A 15,565-nucleotide genomic window follows, 5' to 3' on the forward strand; every position below is an offset into this window, starting at 1 on the left:
TTGGGGGCGCTTCCTGAGCTGCCTCCAGAAGACAGAATGGAAGATGCCGGTCTGTGCCCCTCCTCCTCCTCCTCGCCTTCCTTCTCATGAGGGAGGGAGCCCCTGCCCATGCCTGTCGCTGTGCAAGTGTTTGACCAGCATCATCTAATGTCACCTTTGCAACAGTCCTGTGAGGTGGGAAGTGTGCTTAGGTCTCTTTCTCAGGTGAGGACGCCAACGTGAGGCCACCTGCCTGGTAAGGCAGTGGTAGACTGGGACTCGGCCTGGGGCTGTGCCGCCACTGAAGCGCAAGCCCTCTCTGGGCGCTGCACGTGGAGGCCCGTGTGCAGACGTGCCCATGAGGAAATGGCCTGAGTGGCAGAAAGGTCAAGAAGCCAACGTGGGTGTCGGGAGGGAGAGAGGGAGGATGTGGCAAGGTCTCGTTTACATCTTGCCAAGGAGCTCTGCTTGTCATAATCTACCTGAGGGTGGCACCTCGGAAGACAGCCTGGGTGGGGCCCTGAGGCACTGGGCCAGGGTCCCAGCGTGGGTTCTTGTCCCAACTCTGTCCTGATGGATCCCGTCTCTCTCGGGCCTGGGCAGAGGACAGGCCCTGACAACCCTTCTGGCCCTAATGCTTTATGGTACTGGAGCAGGAAGCAGGGCTGACAGCAGACACCTTTGCCCTTAGTGGCCTTTTAGTTAAGTGCCTGAGGAACCGCCCACTCCTCACAGGAGGCACTTAGCCCCTCTCCACCACAAGCCCAGCCCCCTCCATGCACAAGCCTCTCATCCCCTAGCAGAGGGCAGCGCTGATAGCATTACTGATTGAGCCCTAACTGTATACTAGGAGTCACAAAGCTGCCTCTCTGCTAGTCACTTGCTATGGATTAAAACAGACGCTGTTGCTATACCTATTTTACAGATGAGAAAACTGAGGCCCAAAAAGTCAGTCAACTTACTCAAGGTCACCACAAATCCAAGCACAAGGCCAGCATCTCTAGTAGGTCTAATAGGCACAGTGATTAGAGCCCATAATACTTTTAGGGACTCATGAAAACGAAGGTGGGAAATGAACTTTTAGGGTAAAGAAAATGATTTTATATGTAAAATCAACATTTTTACCTTTATACCATTGTAGCAGGAAAATCTATTTTTATTTTTTATTTTAATTTATTTTTTAAAATTAATAACCTCCGCCGGGCACGGTGGCTCATGCCTATAATCCGAGCACTTTGGGAGGCCACGGTGGGTGGATCATCTGAGGTCAGGAGTTCGACACTAGCCTGACCAACATGGTGAAACCCCGTCTCTACTAAAAATACAAAATTAGCTGGGCATGGTGGTGCATGCCTGTAATCTCAGCTACTCAGGAGGCTGAGGCAGGAGAATCTCTTGAACCCAGGAGGCAGAGGTTGCAGTGAGCTGAGATTGCGCCATGGCACACCAGCCTGGGCAACAAGAGTGAAACTCTATCATAAAACAAAACAAAAAAGAATAACCTTTGACTTTTTTTTTTTTTTTTTTTTTTGAGACAGGGTCTCACTCTGTTGCCCAGGCTGGAGTGCAGTGGTGCAATCAGGGCTTACTGCAGCCTTGACCTCCTGGGCTCAAGCAATCCTCCCACCCCAAGCCCCTGAGTAGCTGAGACCACAGGCGTATGCCACCGTAACTAGCTAATTTTTAAAAACTTTTAGTAGAGATGAGGTCTCACTATGTTACCCAGGCTGGTCTTAACTCCTGGGCTCAAGTGGAACTTCTGCCTCAGCCTCCCAAAGTGCTGGGATTACAGGTGTGAGCCACCATGCCTGGCCAAAAATCTATTTTTTAAATGTTCATTTTAGTGGCAAAACGAACTCATCAAGGCAAAAGTGCCTGGGTCTCAGGAAAGTCACCATGCAGCCCTGAATAGGCAGACCTTGAACTTGGCTGTTTCCCTCCCAGGGTCATTTCCATCAGAGAACCCTCCAGCCTCTTCCCCAGTATTAAAGCAATTACTCAGGGTAATCTTATGGAGCTGCAGAGTTGACGTCTGTCCTTGGAAGGGTCATGGCCAGATGGCCAGTCGGCCACGGGCATTTGCCCAGCTGGCCACAATCCCTGTGGGCAAGTGGCCCAGGCTCAATTTTTGGCCTTCCAAGAAGCCATTGGAGCAGAGAAGCCACATTTCTAGGGCCAGGTCATTCATAAGAGAAGAGGAACAAGGCAAGCTGGGAAACATGCTTGCCTCTGAGCTGGGAGAGGCAAGAGAAGATGACCACGATCACCCAAAAGAACATTCCGGCTTTTCTTATTCACCCGAAAGAAAACAATTGACAGCTCCAGCAGGGGAATTCTGTCCTCAGAAGTCCAGGTATAGCCAGGGAGGACAGAGGGCACTGGCTTTGGTGACAGGGAGATCTGGGTTTGGGTCCCCACTCAGCCATTTAATTTGCTCTGTGACCTTGAAAAAGTGACTTTACCTCTCTGTTTTCCTTCCTTCCTTCCCTCCCTCCCTCCTTTCTTTCTCTCTCTTTCTTCCTTTCTTTCTTTTTTGAGACAGAGTCTCACACTGTCACCAGGCTGGAGTGCAATGGCGCGATCTCAGCTCACTGCAACCTCTCCCTCCCGGGTTCAAGTGATTCTCCTGCCTCAGCCTCCTGAGTAGCTGGGATTACAGATGCTCGCCACCACGCCTGGCTAATTTTTTGTATTTTTTTTTCTTTTTTTTGAGACGGAATTTCACTCTTGCTACCCAGGCTGGAGTGCAATGGCGCAATCTCGGTTCACCGCAACCTCCGCCTCCTGGGTTCAGGCAATTCTCCTGCCTCAGCCTCCTGAGTAGCTGGATTACAGGCATGCGCCACCATGCCCAGCTAATTTTTTTTTTTTTTTGTATTTTTAGTGGAGACGGGGTTTCACTATTTTGGCCAGGCTGGTCTCAAACTCCTAACCTTGTGGTCCACCCACCTCGGCCTCCCAAAGTGCTGGGATTACAGGCATGAGCCATCACGCCAGCAAAAATATGGAACGCTTCATGAATTTGCATGTCATCTTCCGCAGGGGCCATGCTAATCTTCTCTGTCTCATTCCAATTTTAGTATATGTGCTGCCGAAGCGAACAGTTTTCCTTTCTGTAAACTGGGAATAATAGCAACCCCCTTCCCCCAAAGGATGGTAGTGAGAATTGGCTGAAATAAAATGCTTTTTTCTGTAGTAAAGCAGTTGCAAGGAATAAGAGCCAGGAAAATATTTATTCATTGGTTTGAGAAACAAAATCCTCGATGCCAACATTCCCAAGGTCTTGAGTAATTATGCCACAGGCTTGCCTGAGACGTTGATAGATTTAGAGAAGCCATCAAACCCACAGTAACTGAGGGCACACCATGAGGTCAGCCTCTCTCTTTCCCCAGGTCTTTGAGGTGACAGTTTAGACAGGAGCTGGGAATCTTGCTAATGAAAGGAGAGCCTCACCTTCAATTAAGGCGTCACCAGAATGTGAAATTCATCAGCCCTGGTGACGGTGACTTACGCCACACTTAAGCCTTGCAAGTCCAGGATGACACAACCCAAGGCAGAAACCATGAAATTAGAACAAAGGTCTAAGTAATAAGCAGAGCTGGGAGTTCCATCCCGGTGAGCAGTGCTGTTGCTCAGCAGGTGAGCCTGCCCCGTCATGGAGTCTCAGCGACTCAGCGCTAGAGTGAGAACCACATCTGCTCACACCAGGGGCCTGAACCCTGCTAACCCTACAGGGGACTTTCTCACAGCCAAAATCTCTTGCAACTCTTCCAACAATAGCTACTCCCACCCAGCCCCTTCTTTCCAAGAGCAGTGCTTTTCAAACCGCACTGTGCACACAAATCAGCTGGGATATTATCAGAATGCATCTTGGCCAGGCACAGTGGTTCATGCCTGTAATACCAGCACTTTGGGAAGCCAAGGCAGGTGAATCATGAGGTCAGGAGTTCGAGACCAGCCTGATCAACATGGTGAAACCCTGTCTCTACTAAAAATACAAAAATTAGCCGGGTGTGGTGGTGCGCATCTGTAATCCCAGCTACTTGGGAGGCTGAGGCAGGAGAATTGTTTGAACCTGGGAGGCGAAGGTTGTAGTGAGCTGAGACCACGCCATTGCACTCTAGGCTGGGTGACAGAGCGAAACTCCATCTCAAAAAAAAAAATGCATCTTAAGGCTCATGTCTGTAATCCCAACATTTTAGGAAGCCAAGGCAGGAGGATCACTTGAGGCTAGGAGTTCAAGACCAACCTGGGCAACGTGGGCACAAGACTCCAGTTTCTATATAAAAATAATTGTTTTTTAATTAGCCAGGCATGGTGGTATGTGCCTGTAGTCCCAATTATGCAGGTGGCTGAGGCAGGAGGATCGCTTGAACCCAAGAGGTCCAGGCTGCTGTGAGCTATGATCATACCACTGCACTCCAACCTCGGCAACAGGAAAGAAAGAAAAGAAAGAAATACAGCTTAAGCTTTAGAGGGCCTTGAGATTCTACATGTCTGACAAGCTCTCTGTGGATACACCTGGTGAACAATGAAGGCCTAGACTTTCCTTGGGCTCCATGGACACCTTGGGTTGCCCTTCACCAGGCAGACCCAGGAACCCTGATCAGTTTGTACCCAACATTTTGGGATTCAAGCCACCAACAGCACAAATATAAACTGGATCCCTCTTGATTTCTTTGGGGGTTGACAGGAAAGGGATGGGATACAAAATGAATTAAACATAAACATTTGCAGCAGGATAATTTATTGCAAGGTGAATTTTTTTTTCTTTTTTTTTTTTTTTTGAGACGGAGTCTCATTCTGTCACCCAGGCTGGAGTGCAATGGCGCAATCTCAGCTCACTGCAACCTGTGCCTCCTGGGTTCAAGCAATTCTCCTGCCTCAGACTCCCAAGTAGCTGGGACTATAAGCATGGGCCACCACGCCCAGCTAATTTCTTGATTTTTTAGTAGAGACGGGGTTACACTATGTTATCCAGGCTGCTCTCAAACTCCTGACCTCAAGTGATCCACCTGCCTTGGCCTCCCAGAGTGCTGGGATTACAGGTGTGAGCCACCACGCCTGACTGACCTTTTTCTCTTGACAAAGTCTTGCTCTGTTGCCCAGGCTAGAATGCAGTGGCGCTATCTTGGCTCATTTCAATCTCTACTGCCCAGTTTCAAGCGATTCTCATACCTCAGCCTCCCAAGTAACTGGGATGCGCCACCACATCTGGCTAATTTTTGTATTTTTAGTAAGGACGAGATTTCACCACGTTGGCCAAGCTGGTCTAGAACTCCTACCTATCAGGTGATCTGCCCACCTTGGCTTCCCAAAGTGCTGGGATTACAGACATAAGCCACTGCTCCTGGCCGCAAGGTGGTTTTTTCTCTCCCAGCATACCACCCTTCCCTTAATACACACATACCCTCTTCAGATAGCAAGACCCTTTGATGCCTTCTTGCCATGGAGATTTTAAAATTTCAACTAATTTCAGAAGTCAGGCACTTTCCTTTAAAAACAGAGGGCTCTGGGTAAAGTCCATCCTCTCCCATCACCCCTACTCCTCACCCCCTCCCCACCTTAGAACATCCCTACTGATATTTAGGCAAAGATATCTTAAAAGAGGGATGCTCGAAGGATCATGTTGAGCTGGCTCTTCTTGTCTTTTATTAAAAATGTATAAACCAGCCGGGCTCAGTGGCTCACGCCTGTAATCCTAGAACTTTGGGAGGCCCGGGCGGGTGGATCACCTGAGGTCAGGAGTTCGAGGCCCATCTGGCCAACAAGGGGAAACCCCGTCTCTACTAAAAATACAAAAATTAGCCAGGGTTGGTGGCAGGTGCCTGTAATCCCAGCTACTCAGGAGGCTGAGGCAGAAGAATCGCTTGAAGCTGGGAGGCAGAGGTTGTAGTGAGCCGTGTGTGCTCACTATATACACACACACACTTTTTTTACATATTATATACACACACACACATTTTTTTACATATTATATATATATATTTTGAAACAGTCTTACTCTGTCAACTATATATATATATATTATATATATAAATATATTTATATATATGTATAAATAAAATTCACTTTGGGTGAGTTTCCCATTGTGATGAGTTTCTCATTGTGGTGACACCTAGGGAGGGGAGAGGTCCTAAAATTACTGAAGAGGAATTTATGGCCATCTCTCTTTAAAGGAGCTTGGGCTCAGACCTAGGGAGTATCGGTAGCATTTTTAAAAGTGATATCATACTTCCTACATATACTTAGTTTAGTAATATTTAATATTTAGCAATGCATTTACTTTTAAAGTAATATATGTACTATAGCAACATCTTATCAAATAAATTATTTAATGAAAAATTCCAAAAGGTTACCATCTATGAAAATAATCTCCCAGCACTGTTTCTTTTCTTTCTTTCTTTCTTTCTTTCTTTCTTTCTTTTTTTTTTTAAAGACAGGGTTTCACCATGTTGGCCAGGCTGGTCTTGAACTCCTACTCCTGACCTCAGGTGATCCGCCTGCCTCGGCCTCCCAAAGTGCTGGGATTATAGGCATGAGCCACTGCGCCCAGCCAGTACTGTTTCTTAGTGGAGCTCTCCTGGTCTTAAATATTCTAGGCTGGGAAACATTGGTTTGTCCCTGAGCAAACTGCACTCCTGACTTTTCTTTTTTATTGAGATGGAGTCTCACTCTGTTGCCCAGGCTGGAGGGCAATGGCGTGATCTTGGCTCACTGCAACCTCTGCCTCCCAGGTTCAAGCGATTCTCCTGCCTCAGCCTTCTGAGTAGCTGGGATTACAGGCATGTGCCACCACGTCTGGCTAATTTTTTCTGTAGTTTTAGTAGAGACAGGGTTTCACCATGTTAGTTAGGCTGGTCTCAAACTGCTGACCTCATGATCTGCCTGCCTCAACCTCCCAAAGTGCTGGGATTACAGACGTGAGCTCCCTGCCCAGCCCACCTGACATTTTTAAAACATTAAAAAAAAATTATCTCAAAAGTTTTACACATTATACAATTCATTCATTATTCAGTAAACATTTCACCTTGATCCTTTTTTCTTTTTCTTTTTCTTTTTTTTTTTAAAAGACGGGGTTTCACCATGTTGGTCAGGCTGGTCTTGAACTCCCAACCTCAGGTGATCCGCCTGCCTTGGCCTCCAAAGTGCTTGGATTACAGGCGTGAGCCACTATGCTTGGCCAATCCTTTTTTCAAAGTGTTAAAATTCTGAAGTCTCTGTAAAATAAAAATATCTTTAAATTTTTATTTATTTATAATTTTATTATTTTTAGAGACAGGTTCTTGCTCTGTTGCCCAGGCTGCAGTGCAGTGGTACCATCATGGTTCACTGTAGCCTCAATCCCCTGGCTCAAGCCATCCTCCCTCCTCAGCCTCCTGAATAGCTGGGACTACAGGCACATGTCACACGCCTGGCTAATTTTTTTTATTTTTGTAGAGACTGGGTCTCACTATGTTGCCCAGATTGCTCTTGAACTCCTGGCCTCAAGCAATCCTCTTGCCTCAGCCTGCCAAAGTGCTGGGATTACAGACATGAGCCACTGTGCCCTGCAAAAATACCTTTAGGTACCATCTAGATTGGGTGTTACCTGTTGGTGTCTAAACTGCATGCAACTCTGCAGAGGCAGCGATTCATGAGCTGTGCTCAAACCTTTGCCATCACTGCCACCAATATCCTTTCCCAAGGAGGTAGATCTGAGAAACAGAGGGAGATCCTTGGACATGATAGTAAAATTTGGGAGGAAAAAAAATGCAACAGAAAAGCTGCTTTCTTGTGCTTTCATCTTTGCTAAGACTGGCTCTCTGCAGGCCCCTCCTTCCATGAGTAAGAACAGAGGCGGGTTCTATCTTTTATTCTAGTTACAGTCATGGGAGAGATGCAGCCTCTTCCACCAAGGCACAATAGCACCGATATTTGAAGAGTCAGTGATAGATGATTTCATCAGAAGGTTTTGGCAACAGAAACTAGCAAACGACTTATTTAAAAACAAGACAAAATGGAAAATATCAAAATCCAATGAGCTCATTGATCACCAGGGAGAAAAAAATGAATGTGTGTTTCTCGTGTCTCAGCCTGCTCTAAAAGATGAAACTGGAATGCATTTCAGAAAGCAGCAAAGATGCGAGTATAGGACGTTAAAGCACTATGATCACTTGACAGTACAGTTTTCCTTTGTGGATTTCTCGTGGCGACCAGTACTAATATAATAGGAGTTAACATCTACTGGGTACTTATTACATGTTAGCATTTTCTTTGGTATTTTATTAGGTTACCAGAACAACCCAATGAGGTAAGTACTACTCTTGTCAGCCCTGTTTCATAGACTAGGAACAGAGGAACTGTGATTCACCCAGTTTTGAGTGATTCACCCAAAGTTTTGTGGCTAATAAAACTCCATTCCAGCCCAGGCGCGGTGGCTCACACCTGTAATCCCAACACTTTGGGAGGCCGAGGCAGGTGGATCACTTGAGGTCAGGAGTTCCAGACCAGCCTGGCCAACATGGAGAAACTCTGTCTCTACTGAAAATACAAAAATTAGCCTGACATAGTGGTGTGTGCCATAAAAATGGCTTGAACCTGGGAAGCAGAGGTTGCAGTGAGCTGAGATCGCACCATTGCACTCCAGCCTGGGCAACAGAGGAGACTCCGTCTCAAAAAAGAAAAAAGAGAGAAAAAACAAAAACTCCATCCAGCCGGGGAACCTGTCTCCAGGCCCTCATTTCCAGCCCAGAACACACTAGATTCCAGAGTGAAACCCAGTCACCAGCCTGAAGCTGGCATTTGGGTTGCACTTCTCAGGGAACTCAGATTGGTGCAGGAATTTTCTGCTTTGTTTTGAGTCAAGGCCTCTGTCACCCAGGCTGGAATGCAGTATCAAGGTCATGGGCTCATTGTAGACTTTACCTTCCTGGGGTTTAGAGATCCTCCCACCTCAGGCTTCCAAGTAGGTGGGACTACAGGCATTCCACCATGCCTGGCTAATTTTTGTATTTTTGTTAGAGACAAGGTTTCACCATGCTGCCCAGGCTGGTCTGGAACTCCTGGGCTCAAGAGATCCTCCCTGCTCAGCCTTCCAAAGTGCTGGGATTACAGGTGTGAGCCACTGTGCCTGGCCAGTGCAGGCATTTTCTCCTTGGCCCTTATCAGCGTGGTGGAGCTAAGAGCATTATTTTCTCTTGATGAAGAGCTAAGCCTCTGGGCAGAAGTTGAGCAGCTCTGGCCAAGGTCAAGAAGAGAATTAATGGTAGAGATTTTCTGGTCTAAGGTTGCAAATGTCCTCTGTCTAATTGAACTACCCAAAAAGGCACAAAAAGAAAAAAAAAATGTACCGTCTTGCTCCAAAACCATTCTCCTGGCTTTCATCTCAGCCATTTGTGTATTTTTGTTCTTATTTTTTTTTTGAGACAGGGTCTTGCTCTGTTGCCCAGGCTGGAGTATAGTGGTGCCATCATAGCTCACTGCAGCCTCTAACTCCTGGGCTGATGCAATCCTTCCACCTCAGCCTCCTGAGTAGCTGAGACTACAGGCACACACCATCATATCCCACAATTTTTTTAAAAATTTTTGTAGAGATGGGTTCTTGTGGTATAGCCCAGGCTGGTCTCAAACTCCTGGTATAAAGTGATCGATCCTTCTGCTTTGGTCTCCCAAAGTGTTGAGCTTACAGGTGTGAGCCACTGTACCCTGCCTTATCTCAGCCCTTTAAAGATACATCAGAGGCTCTCCTAGTCTTTAGAAATCAGTGTGTATAGTGTGTGTGCGTTTGTGTGTGTAAGTGTTTTGCAAGGGTGACAGAGTTGGGGAGTGAGGGCGACAACCAAGGAATTCAATTAACTCAATAGAAAAAAAAATGACACTGACGATGTAGCAGCAGGGCCAGGCGGTGGCTCACGCCTGTAATCCAAACACTTTTGGAAGCGGAGGTGGGTGGATCACTTGAGCCCAGGAGTTCGAGACCAGCCTGGGCAACATGGCAAAACCCCATCTCTACTAAAAACACAAAAATTAGCCAGGCGTGGTGGTGCGAGCCTGTAACCCCAGCTATTCAGGAGGCTGAGGCAGGAGAATCGCTTGAACCCGGGAGGCAGAGGTTGCAGTAAGTCAGGATAGTGTCCCTGCACTCCAACCTGGGTGACAGAGCAAGACTCAGTCTCAAAAAAAAAAAAGAAAGAAAATGCAGCAAACATGAGACCAGGTTGCCGTAGCAACCATGTAATTGACATTTTCATTTTCCCAGCATTTGTTCTGGGCAGGTGTGGGCAGACACGTGTCCTCAGGGATGTGCAAGGATGAGGGTGTGTCTGTTTCCCCCATTAGTCTTCATAATTGGAGGGGTTGGTACTGCTCCCAGACAAGGCCTTGGGAATCGGGTCTTTAACAGTGCACAGAAAACCCCCTACCTCAGAACATCCACAGCAGGCAGAGCCAACCTCACCGTGTAAAGGCGGTGGAGCCGATGGTGAACTTGCTCACTGTGTGCATGGAACGCTGAGGTTCAGGTGAAGGGCCATACAGAGTGGCTGTGGCAGAGCTCAGCCCAGACCCAGGTCGGCTAACTCCCGGTGGGCCACTGAACCAGGGTCAAGTAGCCGGGGTTAGGGAAAAAAAATAAGATGAGGAGTTAGCATAGCACAGCTTAAGTCTGTCAAGAGTGCAGAATCACCTTTCATCTTCTGAAGGAGCAGTTGTTTTCTGCACCAAACCACACATTGCAAGCAAATCTGCTGCCAAAGAACAAAGAGAAAAATGTAGGAGACGAGCAGCCTCCCAAGCCTCGCAGCTGGGGATGGAATTAAACTCGAATTCACCTGCAAGAGCAGCTGATGGCTCAGCTACAAACCTCCTCCAAGCAGCCTCTGAGATTCAGAATTCCTGCGCCCCACAAACTGCACAGCAAATACAAGAGGCAGCCCTGGCTGGGTCCTTGCAACCATGCAATTTTTGAGGCTGACACACATGGAATACTAAACACACCCCGGGAGTTCCAGACACAGCCACCTGGTTACAGCCCTGCCTGCTCTTGTCTGCAGCAATTTCTCTCAAAGGCGCAGCTTCATGCATATCTATTACCAAGTGCGTGTAGACAAGACGGTGTTCCAAAAGCACAGTCCCGAGTGGGAAAACAGGCGCCATCAGCAAATCATTTTCACAGGGACAGGAAAATCTTTAGGTGGAAAATATTGCTTTTGTGACTTCCCCGGGAGGAAGAACAAGCTGAAATTGCTATGGTGTTGCAGCTTCCATTTGACAAAAAGCAAAATGCTTTCAAGAAGCCCATCGGGTTATGCTTGATCATAGCTTTGCTTAATCCATTTCTTCACCGGTTTGCCCTTGTCATCTTTGCTTCCCGAGCCACTCCTGCACCTTAGAGTTACCGCAAATCCCATCCCATAAAAATCTGTAGTGTCTCTGTGTGTGGAAATCAAACGACAAAAAGGCACCACCGTGTGTAGCTGTGTTACGCTCTTGGTGGAAAGATGACGTGGATGAAATGGCCCCTGGGAACACTGAGGAGGCCTGACCAGCAAGGTGCAGAGTGGGGGATTAGTGGGGAGATACATGGGGTCTTTTCCTAAAACTGAGAATAGTGTTCTGTTAAAGAACCCTTATTTTGAGGCTGGGCACAGTGGCTCACACCTGTAACATCAGCACTTGGGGAGGCTGAGGCGGGAGGATTACTTGAGGCCAGGAGGTTGAGGCTGCAGTGAGTTATGATCAAGCCACTGCACTCCAGCCTGGGTGACAGAGGGAGACCCTGTCTCTAAAAAAATAAAAAAGAAGTCATATTTGGGGTGGTGATATGCCCCCTCTAAAATAATAAAGATTAGCTGGGTGTGGTGGGTCATGCCTGTAATCCCAGCACTTTGGGGAGGCCAAGGCAGGAGGAGCCCTTGAGCTTAGGAGTTCAAGACTAGCCTGGGCAATACGGGGAGACCCTGTCTCTAAAAAAAAGAAAAAAAAAATTCCAGGCATGGTGGTGCACACGTGTGGTCCCAACTACTTGGGAGGCTAAGGTAGGAGGATCACTTGGGATGGGAAGGTAGAGGCTACAGTGAGCTATGATTGTGCCACTGCATTCCAGCCTGGGTGACAGAGCAAGACCATGTCTCAATAATAATAATAATAATAATAAGGATTATTTATAAATGTCTCTATAACTGAAACACCCCCTCAAAAAACCCCTATAAATTGTAGACCTCCCAATCATCGTTCTCTTCATTTTATTTTAAATTTCATTGAAATTTATCCTAAAGCGCTTCCTGTGATGTGAAAATGCATGCATTTTGGCTAACGTTATTCGTGGCTTTACATTTGAATGTAATAAAAGTGTTAGTTTATTTGTCCAAACTTATATCTAAGTTTTAGGTTCCCCTCCCCTGCCCCGGATCCAAAATTCCATCATCCTTGAGCAACTCATATTTGTCAATCTGGCAGCTTCTCCACTATTTTAAGCACTTTCCTTTTCATCACCATCCATTTCCACTGACAACTCCACTGTCGGCTGCCTAATAGACTCCTTGAACTGACTCCTCAAATGGGATTGTCCCCTCACTGGCCTGTTCCTCCCTAGCCTTCCCAGTCTCAGTAAACGGCTCCAGTTGCTCAGGTCAAAAAACCTAGGTTAGCCAGCCACGATGGCTCACGCCTGTAATCCCAGCACTTTGGGAGGCCGAGGCAGGTGGATCACTTGAGGTCAGGAGTTCAAGACCAGCCTGGCCAATGTGGCAAAACCTAGTCTCTACTAACAATACAAAAATTAACTGGGCATGGTGGTATATGCCTGTAATTCCAGCTATTTGGGAGGCTGAGGCAGGAGAATTGCTTGAATCTGAGAGGCGGAGGTTGCAGTGAGCTGAGATCATGCCACTGCACTCCAGCCTGAGCGACAGAGTGAGATTTTGTCTCAAAAACAAACAAAACCCTAGTTTACCAGACATAGCAGCTCATCCTATCATTCTAGCAACTAGGGAGGATTCTTGAACTCAGGAGTCAAGACCAGCCAGGGCAACATAGCAAGACTCTGCCTCCAAAAAGTAAAAGTTAAATAAACCTAGCACAGGTTTTCTCCCTCCTTACGCCAGCTGTCACCAAGTCAAGTGGGTTCTACATGCAAGACAATGTCAAGCCTGGCCACCTCCCACCTGTGTCCCAGATGTCTTTGGAAGCTTCCTCACTGGTGGACACTAGGCTTCCTGTGTCCACACTCTGGCCCTCTGGCAATTCTCCTTCACCAGGCAGCCAGAGGGACCTTATGAAGCCACAGCTTCAACCCTATCACGTTCTCCAGTCTCTCCTTCAGCAATATTTGCATACCTATTCTGGGCAGCGCTGTTCTAGCCCTTGCTGGACCTTGCATTATTAGCAAAGAGAGAACAATAGACGAAAATTAAAGAGTGAAATGTAGGGTGTGGTTGAGGAGTATAAGAGTGGTGGAGAAAAATAATTCAAAGGAGGACGTGGAGGAGTGGGTGGCTGGATTTTTTTCCAGCTCTTTTTTTTTTTGAAGACAGGGTCTCGCTCTGTCACCCAGACTGGAATGCAGTGGCATGATCTCAGCTCACTGCAACTTCCACCTCCGGGGTTCAAGTGATTCTCCTGACTCAGCCTCCCGAGTAGCTGGGATTACAGGTGCCCGCCACCACACCCAGGTAATTTTTGTATTGTTAGTAGAGACAGGGTTTCACCATGTTGGCCAGGGTGGTCTCGAAATCCTGACCTTGTGATCTGCCCGCCTTGGCCTCCCAAAGTGCTAGGATTACAGGCATGAGCCACTGCACCTGGCTCCAGGTCTTTAAGTTGGGAGTTGTAATTTCTAGTAGGGTGGTCGGGGAAGGCCCTGCTGAAAAGGGCATCTAAGACCTGAAGGAGGTAGGGAAACGACCCACAAAACACCCGGAGGAAGAGCTGCCACCCTCCTAAAGTTCCCTGCTACATTAAAATGAAACCCAGGCCAGGCGTAGTGGCTCGCGCCTGTAATCCCAGCAGTTTAGGAGGCTGAGGTGGGTGGATCACTTGAGGCCAGGAGTTCGAGACTAGCCTGGGCAACATGGCAAAACCCCATCTTTACTAAAAATACAAAAAATTAGGTGGATATGGTGGCACGTTCCTGTACACCCAGCTGCTTGGGAGGCTGAGGCAGGAGAATTGTTTGAACCCGGGAGGTGGAGGTTGCAGTGAGCTGAGATCATGCCACTGCATGATCTAGGGGACAGGGCGATACTTTGTCTCAAAACAAAACAACAACCAATCTCCTCGTGCTTCTTAGCCCTGTCTGAAATGATCTTGTTCACTAACTGCCTCCCCCACCTGGAATGCAAGCTCCAGGGGGTCAGAAGTATGCTGGCCGGTTCAGGGTCAGAGCCCCCCATGCCTGGAACATTACAGAGTGGACATTCACTGCATATTTATGGAGTGAAGGAATCAATCCATCAAGTAGAACTGGATAACAAACTTGTAAATAATTCATGCAGTCCAGCGCAGCAGAGCGGGAATCACTCAAAACCTCACATCCAACGCCTGCCTTTGGGGCCACCATTTTATCAACAATGAGAACAACAATAGCAGCAAAAACAATCCAATAATAATCAATAATTCAATTTCATAATTCAGTAACACTGTTCAATCAGACTAACAACTTGGCCACTGACTCACAGCCCCTGTCGCCTACTTTCTCTTTGCATCCCATAATACCCCATTATTACATTATCTTATTATAGCATCCCAGTAATAGCCCACTATTCCCATTTTAATAAGTCCAAAAACTGACGGTTAGGAGATGTTTTGTGACTTGCCTGAGATCACACAGACAGTATATAGAGAGTTCAGATCCCAACACCAGGTCATGCAGTGGAGTTCAAACTCCTCTAAATAGGCCGGTGCAGTGGCTCATGCCTGTAATCCCAGCACTTTGAGAGGCTGAGGCAGGCGGATAGCCTGAGGGCAGGAGTTTGAGACCAGCCTGGCCAACATAGTGAAACCCCATCTCTACTAAAAATACAAAAATTAGCCAGGTGTAGTGACAGGCACCTGTAATCCCAGCTACTCAGGAAGCTGAGGCAGGAGAATTGCTTGAACCTGGGAGGTTGCAGTGAGCCAAGATTGCATCATTGCACTCTAGCCTGGTCAACAACAGTGAAACTTCATCACAAAAAAAAAAAAAAAAAAAAAAAAAAAATCCTCTAAATAAATATAGAGCATAGCCGGGCACAGTGGCTCATGCCTGTAATCCCAGCACTTTGGGAGGCTGAAGCAGGCAGATCACCTGAGGGACAGGAGTTCAAGGCCAGCTTGACCAACAAGGCAAAACCCTGTCTCTGCTAAAAATACAAAAATTAGCCAGGTGTGGTGGCACCTATCTATAGTTCCAGCTACTTGGGAGGCTGAGGCAGGAGAATCGCATGAACCTGGGAGGCAGGTTGCAGTGAGAAGAGATTGCACCATTGCACTCCAGCCTGGGCATCAAGAATTAAACTCTGTCTCAATAAATAAATAAATAAATAAAAATAAAAATAAATAAATATCATACAGCCCCTACTCTGTGCCAGGAACTGTGTATAAAATAATCTCATAGGCAAATCAGGGC

At 47.1% G+C, this 15,565-nt stretch overlaps 1 protein-coding gene and 1 non-coding gene across 2 annotated transcripts in view; both read right to left on the reverse strand.

Moving 5' to 3' along the window:
- The window catches only part of KIFC3 (kinesin family member C3), a 91,543-nt gene that overhangs the window by 72,188 nt on the left and 3,790 nt on the right, over positions 1–15,565 (reverse strand). The gene's annotated exons all lie outside the window — the stretch shown is intronic.
- LOC135277353 (U6 spliceosomal RNA) lies at positions 2,978–3,081 on the reverse strand. Its single transcript, XR_010344967.1, has one exon. It is a non-coding gene; the product is annotated as a U6 spliceosomal RNA (small nuclear RNA).

This window comes from Aotus nancymaae, unplaced genomic scaffold, assembly GCF_030222135.1.
Source record: "Aotus nancymaae isolate 86718 unplaced genomic scaffold, 86718_ANA_hifiasm-v0.15.2.pri h1tg000030l, whole genome shotgun sequence".
Classification (NCBI taxonomy): Eukaryota; Metazoa; Chordata; class Mammalia; order Primates; family Aotidae; genus Aotus; species Aotus nancymaae.